The sequence below is a fragment of the Hemitrygon akajei genome, unplaced genomic scaffold, assembly GCF_048418815.1.
Source record: "Hemitrygon akajei unplaced genomic scaffold, sHemAka1.3 Scf000065, whole genome shotgun sequence".
NCBI classification, from domain to species: domain Eukaryota; kingdom Metazoa; phylum Chordata; class Chondrichthyes; order Myliobatiformes; family Dasyatidae; genus Hemitrygon; species Hemitrygon akajei.
In genome coordinates, this window is record NW_027331951.1 from 54,012 (window position 1) to 67,168 (window position 13,157).

Sequence of the window (13,157 nt, forward strand, 5' to 3'; positions counted from 1 at the left end):
CTTTTAACAAGAGAGAGAGGGAGCGAACAGCTTGTGTGCTATTTCAGGGAGAGAGCAACAGAAAGTTTGTGAGTTGCCTTGGAAACTGAAAGGCGGAGCTATATGATGGACAGCATGTTCCGCACTACTGAGATATATACAAGGTCAGTGGACTTTTTAATCAGACACGCAAGACACACACCAGAGACACACAAGACACACCACAGAACACACACGACTCCGGAGGCAAGGAGGACATTGGTGGGCTTTGTGTACCCACGCCAAGGGTGAACTGATTACTGACCATACCACCGTAAGACTTTATCACCTAATCACCTGAGCCGGGGAAGCTTGGGAACCTCATTTACTCACCTATATAAATATATATGCATATACTCTGCTACCCTGTTTATCTAATCTTGTTTTATATCACTTTATCACGTAGTTACTAATAAAATAAAGTTTATAACGGAAGACTTCAGACTCCAGGTGTGTCCATTTTTGCTGGTTCTTTTTAACCCGTTACGGGGTACGTAACAAATATTGGAGCCTCTATCCGGGATCTGAGCAAACTGGGCTCTCGTCCCGGAGATGAACAAAAGTTGGTGGGAACCATTCTGAAATCTTTTGGGGGCTTGGTTGACTGGGATGTACTGTTGGCAATTGCTCGTAAGTTGAAAGCTAAGGTGACCACTCGCATGAAGAAGGCGCAGATACAGCTGATAATAACACAGCATTATGTAGCCGAGGGCAAGTTCGAAAAGGAAGTGATGGTATGTTTGCTGATGGTAAAGTGCTTACAGAGGCTAAGGTTCAGCTTCAGACAGCGAAACTGATCTATGAGTGTGAGTTGTAATTAAAACTGCTGGAGGCTAAAGAGACAGAAAAAAAAACAGAGACAGTTCGAGAAGATGTGGCAGCGACAGGATCAAGCGTCAGGTCGGGGCAATGAGTTTAATATTAGCAAGAAATTAAGTTAGTACCACCATTTGATGAAGCTGAAGTCGACCGGTATTTCCTACACTTCGGAAAGGTGGCCCAGACTCGGAAATTGCCGAGGGATGAGTGGGCTGTCATGTCACAAAGTGTGTTGAAGGGGAAGGCTCAGCAGGCGTATTCGCCCCTGACCCTTCACCAGTCAAGGAACTATGATCCAGTGACAGATACAGTGCTTAGAATCCATGAGTTGGTTCCACAGGCGTATGGACAAACGTTCAGAGAATTACGGAAGTCCGGGATACTAACTTACGTGGATTTTGCCCATGAAAAACAGGTGTACTTCAATCGCTGGTATACCTCGAAAGGGGTAACTGAGGGTTTGGATAGCTTGAAAGAGCTGGTTGTGATTCACGAATTTAAGAAGGTTGTCCCCGATGAGGTAAGGCAATACCGAGATGAAGAGGATGCCTCTACCTTGCGGGACCCTGCTGGGTTAGCAGACGAGGTTGTTTTAACCCACAAGGTTGAGTTTACCCCGGATGACAGTTTCCCAGAGAGTAGCTGGGTGGATCAGGGGAACTTGGAATTTCAAACTGGGACTGGTATTGAAAGCCTACAGGAGGCAGCTGTCCCGATTGCCTGTGTTCAGGTTGTTGAAGCACCTGTGAATTTCCAGGGTGTTGAACCTTGTGTTGAAACTCAGTTAAGGTCTGAGGTGTCTGACTCGGTTGGAAAGGAATGCAATCTTTCTGAGCCAGATGGACTTGGTTCAGTGAATAAACCTTGGTGCCAGTGGAAATTGAGGATTCTCAGCCACTTGTGTTAGACGGTGTCCTAAGAGTTGGTGATCAGTTGAGAACTGATGATGTGAATTTTATTGGAAATATTCAGAAAGGTGCTGTTTCTGGATTTTTTAAATAAAGAACTTGGGAAGTTTGGACGTGTTTCACGACCTTTGACCCTCTTGCAGGACAATGTCCTGTTGAAGTCAGTGAAACTCTGAAGAATTTTGCTTTCGCAGTCGGAAGTAAACAACTGCAAGTTCATGGAGCTGTTTTTCACGTTTGCGATGCGAAGAGAAAGGATTGTTTTGGTTTTGAGAGACAACCTGACTGTGTTACTATGGAGACGAGTCGAAGTAAAAGACGAAGGAAGAGAATCGATGGGTTGGAGGCAAATTTTCATAATGTAAACATGGTCTTCGCAAGCTCAGTGATGGTACTGAGTTTGGTAAACACTAGGTTGGCGCCTATCCAGGGTGAAGTTTATTCAGCAGTACAGCTAACAAGCAAGCTTGTGGCTGATGATCCACGCACAGATACTGATGTGAACCTCACATGACCCGAAGCATGTCTAGAAAGGCTGCTGATGCAGTTAGAAAAGACAAGTGTTTAATATTTGATAGCTTGTCAGAGACTTTTCAACCTTCCATTTTATATCAGGATCTGGGTAGTAAGGAGGAGGAGAAAGGTTTGTCCTGGTCCAGGGATGCAAGTGTAGCGGAACAACGTCGTGATTCTGAAATTGCTGCTTTAAAGGAGACAGCCCTCACAGAAGAGGAGGTTCAGAAAGAGTCAGAAGGATATTATCTTAATGACTGGGTATTACCGAGGAGGTGGAGACAACCTACGGTGCCTGCAAGTGAGGATTCGGCCATGGAGCATCAAGTTGTGGTCCCGAAAGTTTGCAGGGCTGAGATTATAAATGTGGCTCATAGTATGCCTTTAGGTGGACACGTTGGAGTGAGTAAGACAGTAAACAGGATTATGAAGGAATTTACTGGACTAATTTAAGGAAGGATGTTGTGAACTTTTGCAAGACGGTGGTAAAAGCACTTATCAAAGTTTTCACACTGGTAGGTCTACCTAACCTAAAAAAATCCAACCTGACCAGGGTAGTAACCTTACCTCGGAAACATCCGAGGGGTTACTTAAAGAGTTGAATACCGTGGAAACAATATCAGAAATGTCTTTACAATATTTTTTTCAAAAGCGGACAAGACCAGAACATATGAGTTAAAGACGCTATCTCAGAATGACATCTGTCACAAATAGGATTTAAATAGGAATAAAAATGAGCCAATTTATCCTTGTACATACGAGCCCTATGCACAACCTTAAACTGTATTAATGAGTGTCTAGCACATATAGATGATGTATTAACTAATTGAAGAATTTTATCCCATTTCTCAATGATAAGTTCTCTTTCCCAATCATTTTTAATCGTATAGAAGGGCTCTGAAAGTATCTTCATAATTATACTGTAGAGTTTTGATATTAGCCCTTTCTGTGAAGGATTTAGTTCAAACAAATTCTCCAAACTACCTGAAGACACAAGATTTGGAAAGGTAGGAAGTACAGTATTTAAGAAACTCCTAATCTGTAAATATCTAAAGAAATGAAATCTAGGTAAATTATTGATTTACATTGATTTACAACCTCATCCTTTTACTGCAATTTTTGGTTTACCAATGATGGACTCACTCCATTTATCCTCTTCTGCTTGTCGAATGATTGCATTTCTTACATTAATGGCTAGAAGATCTATTTTGCTGAATTGGAAAGAAATTAATCCTCCTACCGTATTTCATTGGTTTTCTCAAACTATGTTATGTTTAAATTTAGAAAAAATAGAAGTGTTGTATTTGATACTTCTATTAAATTTGAAAAGATATGGAGACCATTTATTCAATATTTTCATATGATGTAATATGACCCTGTTCCAAGCCTATTTGTTTATCCAGTTTCGATTTTACATATGTTGAGAGGATCGGAGTTGACGACACTGATGATTTTGTATTTTTGTTAGATATTATAAACAGCCCTTTTTTTCATTTTTTATTTTTTCGTTTTTTCCTTATTAGTTATTAGATTGTTAGATTAGGTTTTTTTGCATAATTTTTTTTCTTTTTCTTTTTCCTGTTTTTTTAAAAATATATATATTATGATATATCTAGGTTTGCCTTGTTTATTGGGTACTTGTATCGTCCATGATTTGGGAATACTCATTTATACTGTAACTGTTGCTTATGTATTCTTTCATGTTCAGTTGAAATGTGTATGTTTGTAATCCCATTATCTATGCATCAATTTTATTATGTTGATATTAATAATAATAATAATAATAATAATAATAATAATAATAAAAAGATTGAAAAAGTTAAAGAGTTGAGAGCTGAGCACATTGTGTCACCTTTGACCCTACTCCGAGAGGAATGGTCAGATAAGAATGTGAGTATGAGTGTCCTTAGTTATGTTTTGGAATTCAGAGACAGACTTAAAAGGCTTGTGACCTTGCCAAACAGAATTTACAGCTCTCTCACATAAACATGAAACATGCTGGAGAAAGGGTTTTGAAGCTGTCCTCCATCCTTACCAAACCCCTTCAGGCGAGATTTAGTGGACCATATGAAATAATTAAGAAATTTGATTCTTTGAATTATGTTATTAGGACTCCTGACCGGAGAAAGGCTGCACAGCTCGTCAACGTGGATATGATGTAGGGTTATCATGACGCCGAACCTGCACTAGTGAATACTGTTATGATAACGGAGGAGATTGTAGTGTCTGGTACTGGAATACCTGAGCTCCCTGTAGTTTCCACAAGCCTCAGAAATTCTGATGTTTTGAAAAATCTTGATGGAAAGATTAACATTTGCAGTCCAGGCAGCGAAAACAACTGAAGAGTTTAATTAACAAGTATAAAGATTTATTCCCTGACATTCTAAGGTTGTGGTGCCTGATGGAATTGTAGATGAAGTTGGTCCCGTTAAGCAGCACCCTTACTGAATGAACCCAGACAAAAATAAAATGGTTGCACAAGAAATTGAATACATGCTAACAGCCGGCATAATTAAAGCATCCGCTTCAGACTGGCCGTCACCGAGCGTGATTGTCCCTAAACCGGATGGGAGTATGAGATTCTGTACTGATTACGGAAAATTAATGCAACAACTAAGACAGATGCTTATCCCATCCCAAGAGTGGATGTCTGTTTTGACAGGGTGGGGAAGGCTAAATACCTTACAAAGTTTGACCTGGTGAAAGGTCACTGGTGTGTTCCTTTAACAGAAATGGATAAAGAAATATCTGTATTTGTGACACCGTCTGGATTGTATGAGTACAATGTTTTATCCTTTGCGAGGAAAAATGTTTCAGGGACGTTCCAAAGGATGATGAACTCAGTGATTCAAGGTTTAGAAAATACAGGGGTTTATATTGATGACTTGGTTGTATGGAGTGACACCTGGGAGGAGCATATCTCAGCAGTAGAGAAACTATTTGAAAGGCTGTCTAAAGCAAATCTCACTGTAACCCTTGATAAAAGTGAATTTGGCCATCCCACTGTCACGTATCTTGTCTATGTAGTAGGCCGGGGCCAACTGGCACCTGTGCAGGACAAGATTCAGGCTATTGCTGAGGTTCCCGATCCGACGGGCAAGAGTGTTATCACCCGGTGCTCAAAGCACCTGATTTCAATAATCCATTTTTAACCGCGATAGACGCCAGTGATGAAGCTGCTGGGGTGGAATTGTTGCAAAAGGACGATGATGAAATTGAACATCCGGTAGCTTATTTCTCAAAGAAATTTAATGTGCATCAGAAACATTACTCCTCTGTTGAAAGAGAGTTGCTAGCACTCATTCTAGCATTGCAGCATTTCGATATCTACATATGTCCTGCTCAGAAACCACTTGTGCTTTACACGGACCATAACCCATTATTGCTTCTGAGGAAAATGAAGGATAAGAGTAGAAGGTTGTTTAAATGGAGTCTGATCTTGCAACAGTATGACATGGAAATAAAACACGTGAATGGTACTGATTATATTATAGCAGATTGTTAGTCTAGAAGCTAAGTTTAAGTTTGTAATGCTTTGCTATGTTACCTGATAATTTGACATGCATTGCTTTAAGTGTATAATCGATAATTAAGGCAAAAAAATTGCTGTGTCATCATTTTTTTCTTAAAAGGTGTGACGAGATCTGAAGGTTTATTCTAAAGTGGACTGTTCCTTTCAGAGAGATTAAGAAGGGGTGAACAGCTTGTGTGCTAATTCAGCAGCAAAGAGAGAGAGAGAGAGTCTGTGAGTTGCCTGGGAAACTGAAAGGCGAAGCTATATGACGGACAGCTGGTGTTCCGCACTGCTGAGATACGTACAAGGTCAGCTGACTTTTTAATCGGACACACGACTCCAGAGGCGAGGAGGGCACCGGTGAGCTTTGTGTGCCCACGACAAGGGTGGGGCTTTTGCTCACACTGTGGACAAAGGGGTGACCGGTAGAACGCTATCGGTGTGCATACCCCTCGCCTGGGTTGATAGCGTTACTGTGAAAACGGACACCCTTTTCTGTAATCACAGGTAGGTGACTGTAAGCTTCGGGGCATGGAGGACGACGTGGAGGATCGGCATCGGCACCAGCATCGGAAGACTCCCTGTCTCTCTGTCTCCACCTCTTCTCAAATCAAATTCCAGAACTGAACTGATGACTGACCATACCACCGTAAGACTGTATCACCCAATCACCTGAGCTCGGTAAGCTTGGGGAGCCTTATTTACTCACCTCTATATGCATATACTCTGCTAACCTGTTTACCTAATCTTGTTTTATATCAGTTCATCACGCAGTCACTAATAAAATAGAGTTTATAACGGAAGACTCAGACTCCAGGTGTGTCCACTTCTGCTGGTTCTTCTTTAACCCGTTACGGGGTACGTAACACTTCCTAAACCTTAAGTACCTTTCTTTCCTCCTCTTGACGAGTTGTTCCATATTTCCCGTCAGCAAGGGTTACTTTACGCTCTCATCCTTTCCCTGCCTCAACGAGACAAGCTGATACCGAACCCCATGTTTTCTGAAAAATCTCCACCTATCTGTTGCTTATTTCCTTGAGTGCATCGTTTCCTTATTTCCCTTCCCAAGTTCTGGCCAGGCAGCACCACAAATCGCAGATCTCCGGTTAAATACATTCCATACTCCCTGGTCCTATCCCCGTGTAAGGTGAATGGAGGGGAGTTCTGCCCTATCGTTTTGAAATGCTGACCCGGGGAGAGATCTGTCACCTGATCCGTTCCCTTTACTAATATTAGATCCGGTCTGGAATGTTCGCTAGTCCGCCTGCCATTTTATACTGACATGAATCCCTCCAACACACAGCTGACAGATTATGCCAGACCTTTTACCCTGGGAAGGTGCCGAAGAATATTGTGGAAGTTTCACTTACCCGTGCCGATAACATGGCACATGTCAAAGATCCGCTTCCCGATTGGTTCCTCACTGTTCCCGTTGCAGTTTTTTTTTTTTGTTAATCTGGTGGGCAGCTGTACAGAATCCTCCACATGGGGTGTTCTCGCCCTTCATGGTTCAGTGTTCGTCTCCCAGTCTGTTAACAAACGAACGCTCCACGTTGTCCTCCGTTTCTGCAGCTGCGATACTCTCCCCAGTTTCCCATCGCACTCCCTTTACACTCTGTTACCCGACCCTGGTCATTTTGAAACATCTAAAACACGGAAAGTCCTGACGCCATCCCTGACCTTGTGACAGTCGAGAGTCTGTGATAGTTTGGAACGTCCCTCAACCAATGTAACAATCACGCCAGCGGCAGTGAGCGCTTGTATTGCTACCTACCTGAACTGTATGAAGTCAGCAACCTTCCGCCAATTCTGCAATTTCCGAATGACCAGGCGTATGATTGTTTGAATTAATGACATATTTGCCAAACCTGTTCATTGTAAAACGGCTTTATTTGAAAATTCCGCTGACTTCCCATTGGACACGGGCGTTATCTACACAGATGGCCATTCAATGTAAACACATACGCCATTCCATTCCTCAGCTCTTCTCTGAATTTCCTCTGTGTCAGTGTATAGATACAAGTGTTGGTGCACATGTTGAGAATTTCCAACATGAACCCAAATTGCTGTAGGATGTATACCGGGGAACTCAAATATCTGTCCTGGTAAAAATAGTTTTGCACTTGCCATTTCAGGGAATGGGCTACGTAGGGCATCCAAAATAATATGAAATTAGCTGATATAGAAAACAGCAAAATCATCGACTTCCTGCGGTTTTCCACCTCGGCATCTTTCTGATTGTCGCCGCTGTGCCGAAGCTTTCTGCGGACTCGATTCGCCACAACGATATATCGTACGGTTAACCCGTTAAACACCAGGATTAAGCCGATTGGTAGCAGCGGTGTTAAAATGCTCTCCAGTAATTCGTATCCTCTCCACGCGGGTGAAGTAGCGTACTCATGCGTGAGGGCGCAACGCCACGGCATGTTGTCAATGATGACGTAAGGTTCAATGGCAAAGTATAACGGGATACATTTCCCGCAGCTCAATATAACCACGATGACGGTAACCACCGTTGCTGTCCTCTCGGTGCAGTATCGCTCCCGCAGCTTTCGGCAACATATTGCGATGAAGCGATCGAAGGTAAAACTGACCGTGAACCAAACAGAACAGTCGGTCATGATGACCCTAAATACAAGGGTCAGAGCGCACACAGGAGTGATGAGCAGGGTTCGGGAATAAATGTAGATATTGTTGGTCTGTTCCACTAAAGCAACAACGATAACCACCAGTAGATCCACTGTCGCCATTCCAACCAGGTAACGGGTGATGCATTTGGAGAGTCCGCATTTTCCCCGAGAGAGGATCACAATCGCCGTTAAATTAACTACAAGAAATTTGAATAAAAAAGAAATATCGTCAGTGGTATCTCTCTGAACGCCCATACTAAAGAAGCTATGCAGAAGATGGTTTAGCTGCAACTGATTCAATGACTCCCACCCCCACACCCCCCCCCCCACCCCGATTCCTGCAGGGTATGGTCTGTTTGGAAGTGGAAAGCGGGAATCGAGTGTGTGCGGTCTCGGTCGCTGCACTCCGGCTGGAGGATAGTGACGGATGTGAGTGTCAGTGGATCGGCGAACTTCCCACAGTTTAGAGCGAGGCATCCGAGTTCCACGACTCACGTACCGGTGAGCAGTCGATCGCTCCTGTAAACAACACCAATAGCTGAAGGGATTGTTTGTAGCGGTGACAAAGTGCAGTCAAGGAGATATAAAGCACAGATCTCATTTACTGTCTTACAGAAGAACAGACCTACGTGTCATTTAAATGAGCTGCCACGTTGTTATGAGGCCGAACTGTCTGCACTAATGGAGACTGGGGCCTGGAAAAGCAGAGACCAGCGTCACTTCAGAAAGCCGAGCGAGGTGCGATTATGAAACAGTGACAATATCGGCACCAACTTAATTGACAAAAGAGGAAAACACCGCGATCAAAATATGAAAAATGGAAATAAAACCATTAGATGCCTGAATCCTCCATTCCGGAAACACGTTTCAGCCGACGGCAGCATCTGTGCTCAGGAACAGTGCGGATACCGCAGCAGAGTGACGAAGGCACCAGACATAGAGTGACCAGCTCCGGCATCTTACCGGGGACACCAACCGCTACAAGTGTGGGATAGAAAATGCCCGCGATGTAGTAAATCGCCGGATATCCCATATTCCGTCAGAATCAGCGTTCGGTTGTGCGGAGCGTTTCAGCTGCTCAGAGTGACTGGGGATCGGTTTAGCAGACTTTTATTGAGGAGACAGCAAATCCACTGAGGCAATTAGCGTGGCTGTCACGTCAGGGACATTAGTGACAACCAACTGCACAAACAATTACGTTCAACTATTTTTACTCACTGTTCCCGTGTCATTAATTTGGCTCCTCAAGGGATATTGCAATCTATGTACCTTAAAATAAAATATGATGTGAATTTTCCGTGCTATGTTTCATGATACCTGGCTTCAGCAATTTAAAGTGGATATTTTATATATATCTGTGTTTCTCTCAAAGTTGGCATTCACCCTGAAGTCGATTTATTTTGCAACATTTGACGGAGCACATTCGCTTCTGAAATTGAGGGAAGGAGTTTGTTCTGGCGGGTGAAATGGAAAACACTTCTTTAGTAAAGGGGGACATTCGTTCATTCTTTTATTTCGTTTGTTCCAGTCATTCCGGGCGGTGCGAGTGATGGAATAAACAATGACAGCTGACATGTGTTACAGTAGCAATGCGCTTCTGCTCCTCCGAATAATTTAAAAGATCCACAGCGATGATCCGGAGACCTGTGAACAAAAACGGACGGTGTCCTCGGGGAATTAGCGAGGGCTGTGAACAGTTCGAAGGACAATGCTTTCCAGCGCACACACGGGCCGTTTGGCAGGAACCTGACCTCTGCCAGTGAATGACCTGACCACCCCGCACCCGTGACCTGCGATGCAGTCGAGTTCGCTTTAAAGATATTCTCAAACCAGCCACAATTCTACCAGTATGTCGCCATCCGTGCTATGTTTGAACAAAAGTAACACGTAGCAAGTAAAGGAGAGGGTGCAGAGGAGATTTACCAGGAGGTTGCCTGGATTAGAGAACAAGTCATATTAAGCGAGGTTAGCAGAGCTGGGACTTTTCTCTCTGGAGCGTAGAAGAATGAGAGGGGACTTGATAGAGGTCTACAAGATTATAAGAGGCATAGATAGGGTGGATAGTCAGTACCTGTTTCCCAGGGCACCAATAGCAAACACCAGAGGGCATAGGTACAAAGTTAAGGGAGGGAAGTTTAGGGAAGACATCAGGGTTACGTTTTTTACACAGAGGGTTGTGAGTGCCTGGAATGACTTGCAGGGATGGTGGTGGAGGCTAAAACATTAGGGGTATTTACGAGCCTCTTGGACACGCACATGTACGAAAGAAAAATGGAGGGTTATGGGGTAGTGTGTGTTTAGTACATTTTTAAATGATTATATGGGTCAGCACAACATGGAGGGCTGAAGGGCCTGTACTGTGCTGTAGTGTTCTATGGTTCTATGGTTCTAAAATCTGTGAATATTCCGCAGGTATTCAGACTGTTCTATGATTTGCCACGAAGTTGTCTGTTTTTCTCCTGAATTGCTTTCAGGTATATTGTCTTTCATAGAAACATAGAAAACTTACAGCACAATATAGGCTTTCGGCCCACAAAGTTGTGCCGAACATGTCCCTACCTTAGATATTATTATGCTTACATATAGCCCTCTATTTTTCTAAGCTCCATGTACCTATCCGAAAGACTCTTAAAAGACCCATTTCCTATCCGCCTCCACCACCGTTGCTAGCGGCCCATTCCACGCACTCACCACTCTCTGAGTAAAAAAACTTACCCCTGACATCTCCTGTGTACCTACTCCCCAGCACCTTAAACCTGTGTCCTCTTGTGGCAAACATTTCAGCCCTAGGGAAAAGCCTCTGACTATCCACAGGATCAATGTCTCTCATCATCTTATCCACCTCTTTCAGGTCACCTCTCATCCTCCGTCGCTCCAAGGAGAAAAGGCCGAGTTTATTCAACTGTTTTCATAAGGCAATCGTTACTATGAGTCTGTGCAGAACAGCGGAAGTGTTCAAGCTCACCTGTCAATCACACTTCCTTCAGCTCCTGCAGTGCACCGCTCCGTGCCGATTCTGGTACTCACACCGATGAGCGGCCCTCGGCTTATTGGAGAGAGTCTCACCGCTCTGTTTCCATTGTGGGGCTCGTACTAACGTGCGGCCCGCGGTTGATTCGAACAAGTAATACCTCTGCCTTCAAATCCATTGTCCCAAAGAGAATCACTTCGTAACTTCCGGGTTGAACTCCATCTGTAACTTCTCAGCGCTGCTCTGCGTCCTGTCACTGTCATGTTGTAATCTGTGACAGGATTCTGTACTACCCATAATTCCACCAACCTCCACATCATTGCAAATCCTCCCTTCCACCCGCTCATCCAAATCATTCATAAAAACACAAAAGCCGGGGGTCTCAAAATGTTTAGTGTAGGACACCGCTGGTCACTGACATCCAGGGAGAAAACGCTTCATCCACAACTACCTTCTGCCTTCTGTGGGCGTCAGTCCTGAATCCACCAGCCAACTCTCCCTGCATACCAAGCCTTCTGACGCTATGAACGGTCCTACCGCGGTTAACCATATCAAATGCCTTATTAAAATCCATTTATACCAGATCAACTTTTCTGCCATTACCATTGTACTTTGTCACATCCTCACAGAATTGAACCAGGCAGGGTGAAGTATGACCTGTTTCTCCCCAAACCATTCTGACTCTCCCAAACAGCACACACAAAATGCTGGTGGAACACAGCAGGGTCCTGACGAAGGGTCTCGGGCCGGAACGTCGACAGTGCTTCTCCTCATAGATGCTGCCTGGCCTGCTGTGTTCCACCAGCATTTTGTGTGTGTTGCTCTAATTTCCAGCATCTGCAGGTTTCCTCGTGCTGACTCTCCCAAATCAGGTTCTCCCAAACCTCGCAAATTCTGTTTCGAAGAATGTTCTCCAATAATTTGCCCATCACTGAAGTAGGATTGACTGGGCTATAATTTACAAGGGTATCCATACTCCCTTTCCTGAGCAAAGGGATACAATTTCCATTTCCAATCCCCTGATTCTGCATGTGCGGCAGTGATAACGCAAAGATAATCGCCAAGGGCGCAGCAATCTCTTCCTCCGCTTCCCACAGTAACCTGGGGTTTCTCGCAACCTCACAAGAGGACTCATCTATCCGAATGTTTTTCAAAAGTTCCTCGTCCTGTCGTCGCTCATAAGCCCGTTTCACGCTTCCTTACGAACGTCAGGATCAGTCACCGGTGAAAATTGAAGTAAAGTCCTCATTAAGGACCAGTCCCACCCCCGCCAACTCCAGCCGTGTGTTTCATCTCTGTCCCTGACCGATCCCACTCTCCACCAACTCCAGCCGTGTGTTTCATCTCTGTCCCTGACCGGTCCCATCTCCACCAACTCCAGCCGTATGTTTCATCTCTGTCCCTGACCGGTCCACCCCCACCAACTCCAGCCGTGTGTTTCATCTCTGTCCCTGACCGGTCCCATCTCCACCAACTCCAGCCGTATGTTTCATCTCTGTCCCTGACCGGTCTCATCTCCACCAACTCCAGCCGTGTGTTTCATCTCTGTCCCTGACCGATCCCATCTCCACCAACTCCAGCCGTATGTTTCATCTCTGTCCCTGACCGGTCTCATCTCCGCCAACTCCAGCCGTGTGTTTCATCTCTGTCCCTGACCGATCCCATCTCCACCAACTCCAGCCGTATGTTTCATCTCTGTCCCTGACCGGTCTCATCTCCACCAACTCCAGCCATATGTTTCATCTCTGTCCCTGACCGGTCTCATTTCCACCAACTCCAGCCGT